The sequence below is a fragment of the Castor canadensis genome, chromosome 10 (genome assembly GCF_047511655.1).
Source record: "Castor canadensis chromosome 10, mCasCan1.hap1v2, whole genome shotgun sequence".
In the NCBI taxonomy this organism is placed as follows: Eukaryota; Metazoa; Chordata; class Mammalia; order Rodentia; family Castoridae; genus Castor; species Castor canadensis.
The window spans coordinates 88,186,845-88,202,174 of NC_133395.1; the positions used below are offsets into that span (position 1 = coordinate 88,186,845).

General features: G+C 67.9%; 7 non-coding genes across 7 annotated transcripts; all 7 read left to right on the top strand.

Moving 5' to 3' along the window:
• The first annotated feature begins 560 nt into the window (after positions 1-560).
• LOC141411815 (5S ribosomal RNA) lies at positions 561-679 on the top strand. Its single transcript, XR_012436655.1, has one exon. It is a non-coding gene; the product is annotated as a 5S ribosomal RNA (ribosomal RNA).
• Positions 680-2,828: 2,149 nt separating this feature from the next.
• On the top strand, positions 2,829-2,947 carry LOC141411816 (5S ribosomal RNA). The gene has a single exon (XR_012436656.1). It is a non-coding gene; the product is annotated as a 5S ribosomal RNA (ribosomal RNA).
• Positions 2,948-5,096: 2,149 nt separating this feature from the next.
• Positions 5,097-5,215, top strand: LOC141411817 (5S ribosomal RNA). The gene has a single exon (XR_012436657.1). It is a non-coding gene; the product is annotated as a 5S ribosomal RNA (ribosomal RNA).
• A 2,149-nt stretch (positions 5,216-7,364) lies between these two features.
• LOC141411818 (5S ribosomal RNA) lies at positions 7,365-7,483 on the top strand. The gene has a single exon (XR_012436658.1). It is a non-coding gene; the product is annotated as a 5S ribosomal RNA (ribosomal RNA).
• Positions 7,484-9,628: 2,145 nt separating this feature from the next.
• Positions 9,629-9,747, top strand: LOC141411819 (5S ribosomal RNA). The gene has a single exon (XR_012436660.1). It is a non-coding gene; the product is annotated as a 5S ribosomal RNA (ribosomal RNA).
• A 2,151-nt stretch (positions 9,748-11,898) lies between these two features.
• On the top strand, positions 11,899-12,017 carry LOC141411820 (5S ribosomal RNA). The gene has a single exon (XR_012436661.1). It is a non-coding gene; the product is annotated as a 5S ribosomal RNA (ribosomal RNA).
• A 2,149-nt stretch (positions 12,018-14,166) lies between these two features.
• LOC141411822 (5S ribosomal RNA) lies at positions 14,167-14,285 on the top strand. Its single transcript, XR_012436663.1, has one exon. It is a non-coding gene; the product is annotated as a 5S ribosomal RNA (ribosomal RNA).
• The last annotated feature ends 1,045 nt before the right edge of the window (positions 14,286-15,330 follow it).

The following is a 15,330-nucleotide window of genomic DNA, read 5'->3' on the forward strand; positions in this document are numbered from 1 at the left end:
GGGCCAGAGGTGAAGTCCTGGGCTGGAAAGCCTCACGATTCAGCCCCGCAGCCCCAGGCCCTGAGTGTGGAGGAGGGCGGAGCGGGTCGGCGAAGGGCGCGGCTGCCGTTTTCCTGATGGGCTGGAGGGGCAGTGGCGCTTTCCGGACGAAGAGGACCGGAAGGGTCCCCGAGACCTCCGCTGGGAGCCACGCACCCACCCAAGGATACGGCTCCAGGAGGCGACGGAGGAGGGCGGCTGCTTGCCCTGGCCCGAGCTGTGCGTCCCCCGCCTTGGCCACAGCAGTGGACATTCCCAGAAGAACAAGCGCCCGAGAGCACTGAGAAATTTTCCCCCGAGAAAACTTGACCCTCGTCCTGGCAGCAGGACACCTCGGGAAGAAAGCCACCCAGCGGCCACCTGGGCGAGACCGGCTGCCCGAGCAGGCGCGCGGGGCCTCTGGCCGCTGGCCCCGGGCTGCCAGCCCCCACCCGGACTCCCAGCCGTGCCAGGAGAGCAGCGTGGAGACGCACGCCGGGGCCCTCGGCAGGCTCTTGGGGCTCCCGGAGGCGGCGGCTAGCGTCTACGGCCATACCACCCTGAACGCGCCCGATCTCGTCTGATCTCGGAAGCTAAGCAGGGTCGGGCCTGGTTAGTACTTGGATGGGAGACCGCCTGGGAATACCGGGTGCTGTAGGCTTTTGCTCCTCCCTCCCTCGCTGCTCCTTTTGTCTTCGGGGACTTCGCCACCACCCCCCCCACCACCACCACCACCCCCAGCACCACCACCACCACCACCACCACAACGACCCACCGTGACCACGACCCCGACCCCGTCCGGGCCACCCGCCAGACCCACGCACACCGAATCCTCACAGCTACGTCCCCGAATCCTCTCCCCTCCCCACACTCTCCTGGGGCGCGCGCCCGCGACACGGGTCACCAGCGAGGTTGGTCCCAGGCCACGTTGGGGACCGCTCCCCAACTGCCCTCCAGGCGGGCGGGGAGGGACGTGCGGAAGCCATGAGAAAGTGGGTCCTGCACCCCAGCGGGCCCCACAGCGGGACGCGCCACACCTGGGCTCGCCACAAGGTGGTGCACTGGGTCCAGGGCAAGACGCCAGGGGACAGAGAAGCAGGGAGCCTCAGTCGGGTGCTGCTCCACGTCGCGCTCCGTCGCTCAACCCAAGACAGGGCAGCCAGCGCGCGACCTCTACGTGGGATCCCGCCTCCCACGGCAGAGCCTGCGGTCACAGGGACAGAGGGCGCAGGCCGCCAGAGCTCCGGATGCCAGCGGCAGCTCCCCGTCCCGCTCAAAGGGAGGGAGGGCCGCCGCTGGCGCCCAGTCGCCTGTGCCACCCTCCGGGTCTCAAAGCACTCCTCAGTCAGCTCAAGGACCGGGGCCACCTGGCCTTCGGGGTCACATGGGCTTGGGCACGACGGAAGGGACCGCTTGCCCCCGTGGAACAGACATTCTCCCCGTGGACAACCTCAGGTGCCGGGACCCTCTGCTCCGCCTTGGAAAACCCACCTTCTGCAATGTATGCCCAACGCAATCAGGCCGAGCAGATTGACCCCCTCGGCCCGGCCCCAGTGTGTGATGGGGCTCTGTGCGTGAGGGCTTGCTCTTCCCCACCTACACCAGGCACGGCATCTAACACACACACACACACACACACACACACACCACGCAGAGACACCCAGACCACGCACGCACGCACGGGGACGCACCCTCCTCTCCCCCACCCCACACACGAGCAGCCGAAGGACAAGAGGGTATGGCTGGGGCCTGAGCGGGAACAAGCGAAGCCTTGGTTTGCGGCCCCTCGGCCAACTGCATCAGGATTTTTGTCTGGGCTCGGAGGCCAGAGGATCTCTGCCATTTGCTAGCAGGGCCAGGGATGGCAGGAGGGTGGGTACGGGGCTCAGCCAGGGCCAGTTCTGCTGGCACGATCCTGTAGCACGTGGCCGCGTAGCACGGGGCCGGGTCTGAAGGAGGCCAAGCAGGGGCACAAGACCCAGCAGCGGCACAGGGAAGAGGCCCAGGGCACCCAGGAGCAGACGAGACCCGGGAGTCGTGCGTGCTTGGCGTGGCCGCGGGCCCCGTGACGCCCGAGGACTCGAGTGCTCAGCCCCGTGTAGTGGCCGCGAAGGCCTGCCTGGGAGAAACGCCCCGGGAGGCCGGCAGGAACCCGGGATCGGAAGGGATGTGGAGGGGCCCCGGGTCGGAGGAGATGGCTTTGGCTGTGTTTGGTTTTGTTTCTTCTTCCCAAGATCCCGGGTGTGAAAGGGGCCAGAGGTGAAGTCCTGGGCTGGAAAGCCTCACGATTCAGCCCCGCAGCCCCAGGCCCTGAGTGTGGAGGAGGGCGGAGCGGGTCGGCGAAGGGCGCGGCTGCCGTTTTCCTGATGGGCTGGAGGGGCAGTGGCGCTTTCCGGACGAAGAGGACCGGAAGGGTCCCCGAGACCTCCGCTGGGAGCCACGCACCCACCCAAGGATACGGCTCCAGGAGGCGACGGAGGAGGGCGGCTGCTTGCCCTGGCCCGAGCTGTGCGTCCCCCGCCTTGGCCACAGCAGTGGACATTCCCAGAAGAACAAGCGCCCGAGAGCACTGAGAAATTTTCCCCCGAGAAAACTTGACCCTCGTCCTGGCAGCAGGACACCTCGGGAAGAAAGCCACCCAGCGGCCACCTGGGCGAGACCGGCTGCCCGAGCAGGCGCGCGGGGCCTCTGGCCGCTGGCCCCGGGCTGCCAGCCCCCACCCGGACTCCCAGCCGTGCCAGGAGAGCAGCGTGGAGACGCACGCCGGGGCCCTCGGCAGGCTCTTGGGGCTCCCGGAGGCGGCGGCTAGCGTCTACGGCCATACCACCCTGAACGCGCCCGATCTCGTCTGATCTCGGAAGCTAAGCAGGGTCGGGCCTGGTTAGTACTTGGATGGGAGACCGCCTGGGAATACCGGGTGCTGTAGGCTTTTGCTCCTCCCTCCCTCGCTGCTCCTTTTGTCTTCGGGGACTTCGCCACCACCCCCCCCACCACCACCACCACCCCCAGCACCACCACCACCACCACCACCACAACGACCCACCGTGACCACGACCCCGACCCCGTCCGGGCCACCCGCCAGACCCACGCACACCGAATCCTCACAGCTACGTCCCCGAATCCTCTCCCCTCCCCACACTCTCCTGGGGCGCGCGCCCGCGACACGGGTCACCAGCGAGGTTGGTCCCAGGCCACGTTGGGGACCGCTCCCCAACTGCCCTCCAGGCGGGCGGGGAGGGACGTGCGGAAGCCATGAGAAAGTGGGTCCTGCACCCCAGCGGGCCCCACAGCGGGACGCGCCACACCTGGGCTCGCCACAAGGTGGTGCACTGGGTCCAGGGCAAGACGCCAGGGGACAGAGAAGCAGGGAGCCTCAGTCGGGTGCTGCTCCACGTCGCGCTCCGTCGCTCAACCCAAGACAGGGCAGCCAGCGCGCGACCTCTACGTGGGATCCCGCCTCCCACGGCAGAGCCTGCGGTCACAGGGACAGAGGGCGCAGGCCGCCAGAGCTCCGGATGCCAGCGGCAGCTCCCCGTCCCGCTCAAAGGGAGGGAGGGCCGCCGCTGGCGCCCAGTCGCCTGTGCCACCCTCCGGGTCTCAAAGCACTCCTCAGTCAGCTCAAGGACCGGGGCCACCTGGCCTTCGGGGTCACATGGGCTTGGGCACGACGGAAGGGACCGCTTGCCCCCGTGGAACAGACATTCTCCCCGTGGACAACCTCAGGTGCCGGGACCCTCTGCTCCGCCTTGGAAAACCCACCTTCTGCAATGTATGCCCAACGCAATCAGGCCGAGCAGATTGACCCCCTCGGCCCGGCCCCAGTGTGTGATGGGGCTCTGTGCGTGAGGGCTTGCTCTTCCCCACCTACACCAGGCACGGCATCTAACACACACACACACACACACACACACACACCACGCAGAGACACCCAGACCACGCACGCACGCACGGGGACGCACCCTCCTCTCCCCCACCCCACACACGAGCAGCCGAAGGACAAGAGGGTATGGCTGGGGCCTGAGCGGGAACAAGCGAAGCCTTGGTTTGCGGCCCCTCGGCCAACTGCATCAGGATTTTTGTCTGGGCTCGGAGGCCAGAGGATCTCTGCCATTTGCTAGCAGGGCCAGGGATGGCAGGAGGGTGGGTACGGGGCTCAGCCAGGGCCAGTTCTGCTGGCACGATCCTGTAGCACGTGGCCGCGTAGCACGGGGCCGGGTCTGAAGGAGGCCAAGCAGGGGCACAAGACCCAGCAGCGGCACAGGGAAGAGGCCCAGGGCACCCAGGAGCAGACGAGACCCGGGAGTCGTGCGTGCTTGGCGTGGCCGCGGGCCCCGTGACGCCCGAGGACTCGAGTGCTCAGCCCCGTGTAGTGGCCGCGAAGGCCTGCCTGGGAGAAACGCCCCGGGAGGCCGGCAGGAACCCGGGATCGGAAGGGATGTGGAGGGGCCCCGGGTCGGAGGAGATGGCTTTGGCTGTGTTTGGTTTTGTTTCTTCTTCCCAAGATCCCGGGTGTGAAAGGGGCCAGAGGTGAAGTCCTGGGCTGGAAAGCCTCACGATTCAGCCCCGCAGCCCCAGGCCCTGAGTGTGGAGGAGGGCGGAGCGGGTCGGCGAAGGGCGCGGCTGCCGTTTTCCTGATGGGCTGGAGGGGCAGTGGCGCTTTCCGGACGAAGAGGACCGGAAGGGTCCCCGAGACCTCCGCTGGGAGCCACGCACCCACCCAAGGATACGGCTCCAGGAGGCGACGGAGGAGGGCGGCTGCTTGCCCTGGCCCGAGCTGTGCGTCCCCCGCCTTGGCCACAGCAGTGGACATTCCCAGAAGAACAAGCGCCCGAGAGCACTGAGAAATTTTCCCCCGAGAAAACTTGACCCTCGTCCTGGCAGCAGGACACCTCGGGAAGAAAGCCACCCAGCGGCCACCTGGGCGAGACCGGCTGCCCGAGCAGGCGCGCGGGGCCTCTGGCCGCTGGCCCCGGGCTGCCAGCCCCCACCCGGACTCCCAGCCGTGCCAGGAGAGCAGCGTGGAGACGCACGCCGGGGCCCTCGGCAGGCTCTTGGGGCTCCCGGAGGCGGCGGCTAGCGTCTACGGCCATACCACCCTGAACGCGCCCGATCTCGTCTGATCTCGGAAGCTAAGCAGGGTCGGGCCTGGTTAGTACTTGGATGGGAGACCGCCTGGGAATACCGGGTGCTGTAGGCTTTTGCTCCTCCCTCCCTCGCTGCTCCTTTTGTCTTCGGGGACTTCGCCACCACCCCCCCCACCACCACCACCACCCCCAGCACCACCACCACCACCACCACCACAACGACCCACCGTGACCACGACCCCGACCCCGTCCGGGCCACCCGCCAGACCCACGCACACCGAATCCTCACAGCTACGTCCCCGAATCCTCTCCCCTCCCCACACTCTCCTGGGGCGCGCGCCCGCGACACGGGTCACCAGCGAGGTTGGTCCCAGGCCACGTTGGGGACCGCTCCCCAACTGCCCTCCAGGCGGGCGGGGAGGGACGTGCGGAAGCCATGAGAAAGTGGGTCCTGCACCCCAGCGGGCCCCACAGCGGGACGCGCCACACCTGGGCTCGCCACAAGGTGGTGCACTGGGTCCAGGGCAAGACGCCAGGGGACAGAGAAGCAGGGAGCCTCAGTCGGGTGCTGCTCCACGTCGCGCTCCGTCGCTCAACCCAAGACAGGGCAGCCAGCGCGCGACCTCTACGTGGGATCCCGCCTCCCACGGCAGAGCCTGCGGTCACAGGGACAGAGGGCGCAGGCCGCCAGAGCTCCGGATGCCAGCGGCAGCTCCCCGTCCCGCTCAAAGGGAGGGAGGGCCGCCGCTGGCGCCCAGTCGCCTGTGCCACCCTCCGGGTCTCAAAGCACTCCTCAGTCAGCTCAAGGACCGGGGCCACCTGGCCTTCGGGGTCACATGGGCTTGGGCACGACGGAAGGGACCGCTTGCCCCCGTGGAACAGACATTCTCCCCGTGGACAACCTCAGGTGCCGGGACCCTCTGCTCCGCCTTGGAAAACCCACCTTCTGCAATGTATGCCCAACGCAATCAGGCCGAGCAGATTGACCCCCTCGGCCCGGCCCCAGTGTGTGATGGGGCTCTGTGCGTGAGGGCTTGCTCTTCCCCACCTACACCAGGCACGGCATCTAACACACACACACACACACACACACACACACCACGCAGAGACACCCAGACCACGCACGCACGCACGGGGACGCACCCTCCTCTCCCCCACCCCACACACGAGCAGCCGAAGGACAAGAGGGTATGGCTGGGGCCTGAGCGGGAACAAGCGAAGCCTTGGTTTGCGGCCCCTCGGCCAACTGCATCAGGATTTTTGTCTGGGCTCGGAGGCCAGAGGATCTCTGCCATTTGCTAGCAGGGCCAGGGATGGCAGGAGGGTGGGTACGGGGCTCAGCCAGGGCCAGTTCTGCTGGCACGATCCTGTAGCACGTGGCCGCGTAGCACGGGGCCGGGTCTGAAGGAGGCCAAGCAGGGGCACAAGACCCAGCAGCGGCACAGGGAAGAGGCCCAGGGCACCCAGGAGCAGACGAGACCCGGGAGTCGTGCGTGCTTGGCGTGGCCGCGGGCCCCGTGACGCCCGAGGACTCGAGTGCTCAGCCCCGTGTAGTGGCCGCGAAGGCCTGCCTGGGAGAAACGCCCCGGGAGGCCGGCAGGAACCCGGGATCGGAAGGGATGTGGAGGGGCCCCGGGTCGGAGGAGATGGCTTTGGCTGTGTTTGGTTTTGTTTCTTCTTCCCAAGATCCCGGGTGTGAAAGGGGCCAGAGGTGAAGTCCTGGGCTGGAAAGCCTCACGATTCAGCCCCGCAGCCCCAGGCCCTGAGTGTGGAGGAGGGCGGAGCGGGTCGGCGAAGGGCGCGGCTGCCGTTTTCCTGATGGGCTGGAGGGGCAGTGGCGCTTTCCGGACGAAGAGGACCGGAAGGGTCCCCGAGACCTCCGCTGGGAGCCACGCACCCACCCAAGGATACGGCTCCAGGAGGCGACGGAGGAGGGCGGCTGCTTGCCCTGGCCCGAGCTGTGCGTCCCCCGCCTTGGCCACAGCAGTGGACATTCCCAGAAGAACAAGCGCCCGAGAGCACTGAGAAATTTTCCCCCGAGAAAACTTGACCCTCGTCCTGGCAGCAGGACACCTCGGGAAGAAAGCCACCCAGCGGCCACCTGGGCGAGACCGGCTGCCCGAGCAGGCGCGCGGGGCCTCTGGCCGCTGGCCCCGGGCTGCCAGCCCCCACCCGGACTCCCAGCCGTGCCAGGAGAGCAGCGTGGAGACGCACGCCGGGGCCCTCGGCAGGCTCTTGGGGCTCCCGGAGGCGGCGGCTAGCGTCTACGGCCATACCACCCTGAACGCGCCCGATCTCGTCTGATCTCGGAAGCTAAGCAGGGTCGGGCCTGGTTAGTACTTGGATGGGAGACCGCCTGGGAATACCGGGTGCTGTAGGCTTTTGCTCCTCCCTCCCTCGCTGCTCCTTTTGTCTTCGGGGACTTCGCCACCACCCCCCCCACCACCACCACCACCCCCAGCACCACCACCACCACCACCACCACAACGACCCACCGTGACCACGACCCCGACCCCGTCCGGGCCACCCGCCAGACCCACGCACACCGAATCCTCACAGCTACGTCCCCGAATCCTCTCCCCTCCCCACACTCTCCTGGGGCGCGCGCCCGCGACACGGGTCACCAGCGAGGTTGGTCCCAGGCCACGTTGGGGACCGCTCCCCAACTGCCCTCCAGGCGGGCGGGGAGGGACGTGCGGAAGCCATGAGAAAGTGGGTCCTGCACCCCAGCGGGCCCCACAGCGGGACGCGCCACACCTGGGCTCGCCACAAGGTGGTGCACTGGGTCCAGGGCAAGACGCCAGGGGACAGAGAAGCAGGGAGCCTCAGTCGGGTGCTGCTCCACGTCGCGCTCCGTCGCTCAACCCAAGACAGGGCAGCCAGCGCGCGACCTCTACGTGGGATCCCGCCTCCCACGGCAGAGCCTGCGGTCACAGGGACAGAGGGCGCAGGCCGCCAGAGCTCCGGATGCCAGCGGCAGCTCCCCGTCCCGCTCAAAGGGAGGGAGGGCCGCCGCTGGCGCCCAGTCGCCTGTGCCACCCTCCGGGTCTCAAAGCACTCCTCAGTCAGCTCAAGGACCGGGGCCACCTGGCCTTCGGGGTCACATGGGCTTGGGCACGACGGAAGGGACCGCTTGCCCCCGTGGAACAGACATTCTCCCCGTGGACAACCTCAGGTGCCGGGACCCTCTGCTCCGCCTTGGAAAACCCACCTTCTGCAATGTATGCCCAACGCAATCAGGCCGAGCAGATTGACCCCCTCGGCCCGGCCCCAGTGTGTGATGGGGCTCTGTGCGTGAGGGCTTGCTCTTCCCCACCTACACCAGGCACGGCATCTAACACACACACACACACACACACACACCACGCAGAGACACCCAGACCACGCACGCACGCACGGGGACGCACCCTCCTCTCCCCCACCCCACACACGAGCAGCCGAAGGACAAGAGGGTATGGCTGGGGCCTGAGCGGGAACAAGCGAAGCCTTGGTTTGCGGCCCCTCGGCCAACTGCATCAGGATTTTTGTCTGGGCTCGGAGGCCAGAGGATCTCTGCCATTTGCTAGCAGGGCCAGGGATGGCAGGAGGGTGGGTACGGGGCTCAGCCAGGGCCAGTTCTGCTGGCACGATCCTGTAGCACGTGGCCGCGTAGCACGGGGCCGGGTCTGAAGGAGGCCAAGCAGGGGCACAAGACCCAGCAGCGGCACAGGGAAGAGGCCCAGGGCACCCAGGAGCAGACGAGACCCGGGAGTCGTGCGTGCTTGGCGTGGCCGCGGGCCCCGTGACGCCCGAGGACTCGAGTGCTCAGCCCCGTGTAGTGGCCGCGAAGGCCTGCCTGGGAGAAACGCCCCGGGAGGCCGGCAGGAACCCGGGATCGGAAGGGATGTGGAGGGGCCCCGGGTCGGAGGAGATGGCTTTGGCTGTGTTTGGTTTTGTTTCTTCTTCCCAAGATCCCGGGTGTGAAAGGGGCCAGAGGTGAAGTCCTGGGCTGGAAAGCCTCACGATTCAGCCCCGCAGCCCCAGGCCCTGAGTGTGGAGGAGGGCGGAGCGGGTCGGCGAAGGGCGCGGCTGCCGTTTTCATGATGGGCTGGAGGGGCAGTGGCGCTTTCCGGACGAAGAGGACCGGAAGGGTCCCCGAGACCTCCGCTGGGAGCCACGCACCCACCCAAGGATACGGCTCCAGGAGGCGACGGAGGAGGGCGGCTGCTTGCCCTGGCCCGAGCTGTGCGTCCCCCGCCTTGGCCACAGCAGTGGACATTCCCAGAAGAACAAGCGCCCGAGAGCACTGAGAAATTTTCCCCCGAGAAAACTTGACCCTCGTCCTGGCAGCAGGACACCTCGGGAAGAAAGCCACCCAGCGGCCACCTGGGCGAGACCGGCTGCCCGAGCAGGCGCGCGGGGCCTCTGGCCGCTGGCCCCGGGCTGCCAGCCCCCACCCGGACTCCCAGCCGTGCCAGGAGAGCAGCGTGGAGACGCACGCCGGGGCCCTCGGCAGGCTCTTGGGGCTCCCGGAGGCGGCGGCTAGCGTCTACGGCCATACCACCCTGAACGCGCCCGATCTCGTCTGATCTCGGAAGCTAAGCAGGGTCGGGCCTGGTTAGTACTTGGATGGGAGACCGCCTGGGAATACCGGGTGCTGTAGGCTTTTGCTCCTCCCTCCCTCGCTGCTCCTTTTGTCTTCGGGGACTTCGCCACCACCCCCCCCACCACCACCACCACCCCCAGCACCACCACCACCACCACCACCACAACGACCCACCGTGACCACGACCCCGACCCCGTCCGGGCCACCCGCCAGACCCACGCACACCGAATCCTCACAGCTACGTCCCCGAATCCTCTCCCCTCCCCACACTCTCCTGGGGCGCGCGCCCGCGACACGGGTCACCAGCGAGGTTGGTCCCAGGCCACGTTGGGGACCGCTCCCCAACTGCCCTCCAGGCGGGCGGGGAGGGACGTGCGGAAGCCATGAGAAAGTGGGTCCTGCACCCCAGCGGGCCCCACAGCGGGACGCGCCACACCTGGGCTCGCCACAAGGTGGTGCACTGGGTCCAGGGCAAGACGCCAGGGGACAGAGAAGCAGGGAGCCTCAGTCGGGTGCTGCTCCACGTCGCGCTCCGTCGCTCAACCCAAGACAGGGCAGCCAGCGCGCGACCTCTACGTGGGATCCCGCCTCCCACGGCAGAGCCTGCGGTCACAGGGACAGAGGGCGCAGGCCGCCAGAGCTCCGGATGCCAGCGGCAGCTCCCCGTCCCGCTCAAAGGGAGGGAGGGCCGCCGCTGGCGCCCAGTCGCCTGTGCCACCCTCCGGGTCTCAAAGCACTCCTCAGTCAGCTCAAGGACCGGGGCCACCTGGCCTTCGGGGTCACATGGGCTTGGGCACGACGGAAGGGACCGCTTGCCCCCGTGGAACAGACATTCTCCCCGTGGACAACCTCAGGTGCCGGGACCCTCTGCTCCGCCTTGGAAAACCCACCTTCTGCAATGTATGCCCAACGCAATCAGGCCGAGCAGATTGACCCCCTCGGCCCGGCCCCAGTGTGTGATGGGGCTCTGTGCGTGAGGGCTTGCTCTTCCCCACCTACACCAGGCACGGCATCTAACACACACACACACACACACACACACACACACCACGCAGAGACACCCAGACCACGCACGCACGCACGGGGACGCACCCTCCTCTCCCCCACCCCACACACGAGCAGCCGAAGGACAAGAGGGTATGGCTGGGGCCTGAGCGGGAACAAGCGAAGCCTTGGTTTGCGGCCCCTCGGCCAACTGCATCAGGATTTTTGTCTGGGCTCGGAGGCCAGAGGATCTCTGCCATTTGCTAGCAGGGCCAGGGATGGCAGGAGGGTGGGTACGGGGCTCAGCCAGGGCCAGTTCTGCTGGCACGATCCTGTAGCACGTGGCCGCGTAGCACGGGGCCGGGTCTGAAGGAGGCCAAGCAGGGGCACAAGACCCAGCAGCGGCACAGGGAAGAGGCCCAGGGCACCCAGGAGCAGACGAGACCCGGGAGTCGTGCGTGCTTGGCGTGGCCGCGGGCCCCGTGACGCCCGAGGACTCGAGTGCTCAGCCCCGTGTAGTGGCCGCGAAGGCCTGCCTGGGAGAAACGCCCCGGGAGGCCGGCAGGAACCCGGGATCGGAAGGGATGTGGAGGGGCCCCGGGTCGGAGGAGATGGCTTTGGCTGTGTTTGGTTTTGTTTCTTCTTCCCAAGATCCCGGGTGTGAAAGGGGCCAGAGGTGAAGTCCTGGGCTGGAAAGCCTCACGATTCAGCCCCGCAGCCCCAGGCCCTGAGTGTGGAGGAGGGCGGAGCGGGTCGGCGAAGGGCGCGGCTGCCGTTTTCCTGATGGGCTGGAGGGGCAGTGGCGCTTTCCGGACGAAGAGGACCGGAAGGGTCCCCGAGACCTCCGCTGGGAGCCACGCACCCACCCAAGGATACGGCTCCAGGAGGCGACGGAGGAGGGCGGCTGCTTGCCCTGGCCCGAGCTGTGCGTCCCCCGCCTTGGCCACAGCAGTGGACATTCCCAGAAGAACAAGCGCCCGAGAGCACTGAGAAATTTTCCCCCGAGAAAACTTGACCCTCGTCCTGGCAGCAGGACACCTCGGGAAGAAAGCCACCCAGCGGCCACCTGGGCGAGACCGGCTGCCCGAGCAGGCGCGCGGGGCCTCTGGCCGCTGGCCCCGGGCTGCCAGCCCCCACCCGGACTCCCAGCCGTGCCAGGAGAGCAGCGTGGAGACGCACGCCGGGGCCCTCGGCAGGCTCTTGGGGCTCCCGGAGGCGGCGGCTAGCGTCTACGGCCATACCACCCTGAACGCGCCCGATCTCGTCTGATCTCGGAAGCTAAGCAGGGTCGGGCCTGGTTAGTACTTGGATGGGAGACCGCCTGGGAATACCGGGTGCTGTAGGCTTTTGCTCCTCCCTCCCTCGCTGCTCCTTTTGTCTTCGGGGACTTCGCCACCACCCCCCCCACCACCACCACCACCCCCAGCACCACCACCACCACCACCACCACAACGACCCACCGTGACCACGACCCCGACCCCGTCCGGGCCACCCGCCAGACCCACGCACACCGAATCCTCACAGCTACGTCCCCGAATCCTCTCCCCTCCCCACACTCTCCTGGGGCGCGCGCCCGCGACACGGGTCACCAGCGAGGTTGGTCCCAGGCCACGTTGGGGACCGCTCCCCAACTGCCCTCCAGGCGGGCGGGGAGGGACGTGCGGAAGCCATGAGAAAGTGGGTCCTGCACCCCAGCGGGCCCCACAGCGGGACGCGCCACACCTGGGCTCGCCACAAGGTGGTGCACTGGGTCCAGGGCAAGACGCCAGGGGACAGAGAAGCAGGGAGCCTCAGTCGGGTGCTGCTCCACGTCGCGCTCCGTCGCTCAACCCAAGACAGGGCAGCCAGCGCGCGACCTCTACGTGGGATCCCGCCTCCCACGGCAGAGCCTGCGGTCACAGGGACAGAGGGCGCAGGCCGCCAGAGCTCCGGATGCCAGCGGCAGCTCCCCGTCCCGCTCAAAGGGAGGGAGGGCCGCCGCTGGCGCCCAGTCGCCTGTGCCACCCTCCGGGTCTCAAAGCACTCCTCAGTCAGCTCAAGGACCGGGGCCACCTGGCCTTCGGGGTCACATGGGCTTGGGCACGACGGAAGGGACCGCTTGCCCCCGTGGAACAGACATTCTCCCCGTGGACAACCTCAGGTGCCGGGACCCTCTGCTCCGCCTTGGAAAACCCACCTTCTGCAATGTATGCCCAACGCAATCAGGCCGAGCAGATTGACCCCCTCGGCCCGGCCCCAGTGTGTGATGGGGCTCTGTGCGTGAGGGCTTGCTCTTCCCCACCTACACCAGGCACGGCATCTAACACACACACACACACACACACACACACACCACGCAGAGACACCCAGACCACGCACGCACGCACGGGGACGCACCCTCCTCTCCCCCACCCCACACACGAGCAGCCGAAGGACAAGAGGGTATGGCTGGGGCCTGAGCGGGAACAAGCGAAGCCTTGGTTTGCGGCCCCTCGGCCAACTGCATCAGGATTTTTGTCTGGGCTCGGAGGCCAGAGGATCTCTGCCATTTGCTAGCAGGGCCAGGGATGGCAGGAGGGTGGGTACGGGGCTCAGCCAGGGCCAGTTCTGCTGGCACGATCCTGTAGCACGTGGCCGCGTAGCACGGGGCCGGGTCTGAAGGAGGCCAAGCAGGGGCACAAGACCCAGCAGCGGCACAGGGAAGAGGCCCAGGGCACCCAGGAGCAGACGAGACCCGGGAGTCGTGCGTGCTTGGCGTGGCCGCGGGCCCCGTGACGCCCGAGGACTCGAGTGCTCAGCCCCGTGTAGTGGCCGCGAAGGCCTGCCTGGGAGAAACGCCCCGGGAGGCCGGCAGGAACCCGGGATCGGAAGGGATGTGGAGGGGCCCCGGGTCGGAGGAGATGGCTTTGGCTGTGTTTGGTTTTGTTTCTTCTTCCCAAGATCCCGGGTGTGAAAGGGGCCAGAGGTGAAGTCCTGGGCTGGAAAGCCTCACGATTCAGCCCCGCAGCCCCAGGCCCTGAGTGTGGAGGAGGGCGGAGCGGGTCGGCGAAGGGCGCGGCTGCCGTTTTCCTGATGGGCTGGAGGGGCAGTGGCGCTTTCCGGACGAAGAGGACCGGAAGGGTCCCCGAGACCTCCGCTGGGAGCCACGCACCCACCCAAGGATACGGCTCCAGGAGGCGACGGAGGAGGGCGGCTGCTTGCCCTGGCCCGAGCTGTGCGTCCCCCGCCTTGGCCACAGCAGTGGACATTCCCAGAAGAACAAGCGCCCGAGAGCACTGAGAAATTTTCCCCCGAGAAAACTTGACCCTCGTCCTGGCAGCAGGACACCTCGGGAAGAAAGCCACCCAGCGGCCACCTGGGCGAGACCGGCTGCCCGAGCAGGCGCGCGGGGCCTCTGGCCGCTGGCCCCGGGCTGCCAGCCCCCACCCGGACTCCCAGCCGTGCCAGGAGAGCAGCGTGGAGACGCACGCCGGGGCCCTCGGCAGGCTCTTGGGGCTCCCGGAGGCGGCGGCTAGCGTCTACGGCCATACCACCCTGAACGCGCCCGATCTCGTCTGATCTCGGAAGCTAAGCAGGGTCGGGCCTGGTTAGTACTTGGATGGGAGACCGCCTGGGAATACCGGGTGCTGTAGGCTTTTGCTCCTCCCTCCCTCGCTGCTCCTTTTGTCTTCGGGGACTTCGCCACCACCCCCCCCACCACCACCACCACCCCCAGCACCACCACCACCACCACCACCACAACGACCCACCGTGACCACGACCCCGACCCCGTCCGGGCCACCCGCCAGACCCACGCACACCGAATCCTCACAGCTACGTCCCCGAATCCTCTCCCCTCCCCACACTCTCCTGGGGCGCGCGCCCGCGACACGGGTCACCAGCGAGGTTGGTCCCAGGCCACGTTGGGGACCGCTCCCCAACTGCCCTCCAGGCGGGCGGGGAGGGACGTGCGGAAGCCATGAGAAAGTGGGTCCTGCACCCCAGCGGGCCCCACAGCGGGACGCGCCACACCTGGGCTCGCCACAAGGTGGTGCACTGGGTCCAGGGCAAGACGCCAGGGGACAGAGAAGCAGGGAGCCTCAGTCGGGTGCTGCTCCACGTCGCGCTCCGTCGCTCAACCCAAGACAGGGCAGCCAGCGCGCGACCTCTACGTGGGATCCCGCCTCCCACGGCAGAGCCTGCGGTCACAGGGACAGAGGGCGCAGGCCGCCAGAGCTCCGGATGCCAGCGGCAGCTCCCCGTCCCGCTCAAAGGGAGGGAGGGCCGCCGCTGGCGCCCAGTCGCCTGTGCCACCCTCCGGGTCTCAAAGCACTCCTCAGTCAGCTCAAGGACCGGGGCCACCTGGCCTTCGGGGTCACATGGGCTTGGGCACGACGGAAGGGACCGCTTGCCCCCGTGGAACAGACATTCTCCCCGTGGACAACCTCAGGTGCCGGGACCCTCTGCTCCGCCTTGGAAAACCCACCTTCTGCAATGTATGCCCAACGCAATCAGGCCGAGCAGATTGACCCCCTCGGCCCGGCCCCAGTGTGTGATGGGGCTCTGTGCGTGAGGGCTTGCTCTTCCCCACCTACACCAGGCACGGCATCTAACACACACACACACACACACACACACACCACGCAGAGACACCCAGACCACGCACGCACGCACGGGGACGCACCCTCCTCTCCCCCACCC